Genomic DNA, 664 nt, shown 5'->3' on the forward strand with positions numbered 1-664 from the left:
GGGGTACCGCGGGCGGGGGTATGACGTCACGGGGAGTGTGACGTCACCGCGGAGGGGTTATTAGCGGTTGGTAATTGGGGGGGGGGGCAAACCAATTTTACCGACGATCGGTAATTTTTACCGATATTATAACATTTAATTACATAATTTTTACCAACACATAATTACACAATACCGATAATACTGACGATCGGTAATTTATTACGATATTATATATCAACATTTAATTACTTAATTTTTACAAACATATATTTACATAATTTTTACCAGCATATTTACATAATAACAACGATTGGTAATTTATTACCGATATTATATATCAACATTTAATTACTTAATTTTTACAAACATATATTTACATAATTTTTACCAGCATATTTACATAATAACAACGATTGGTAATTTATTACCGATATTATATATCAACATTTAATTACTTAATTTTTACAAACATATATTTACATAATTTTTACCAGCATATTTACATAATAACAACGATTGGTAATTTATTACCGATATTATATATCAACATTTAATTACTTAATTTTTACAAACATATATTTACATAATTTTTACCAGCATATTTACATAATAACAACGATTGGTAATTTATTACCGATATTATATATCAACATTTAATTACTTAATTTTTACAAACATATAT

Source organism: Odontomachus brunneus, unplaced genomic scaffold (genome assembly GCF_010583005.1).
Source record: "Odontomachus brunneus isolate Ranch 3 - 2012 unplaced genomic scaffold, Obru_v1 Obru_scaffold_383, whole genome shotgun sequence".
NCBI classification, from domain to species: Eukaryota; Metazoa; Arthropoda; class Insecta; order Hymenoptera; family Formicidae; genus Odontomachus; species Odontomachus brunneus.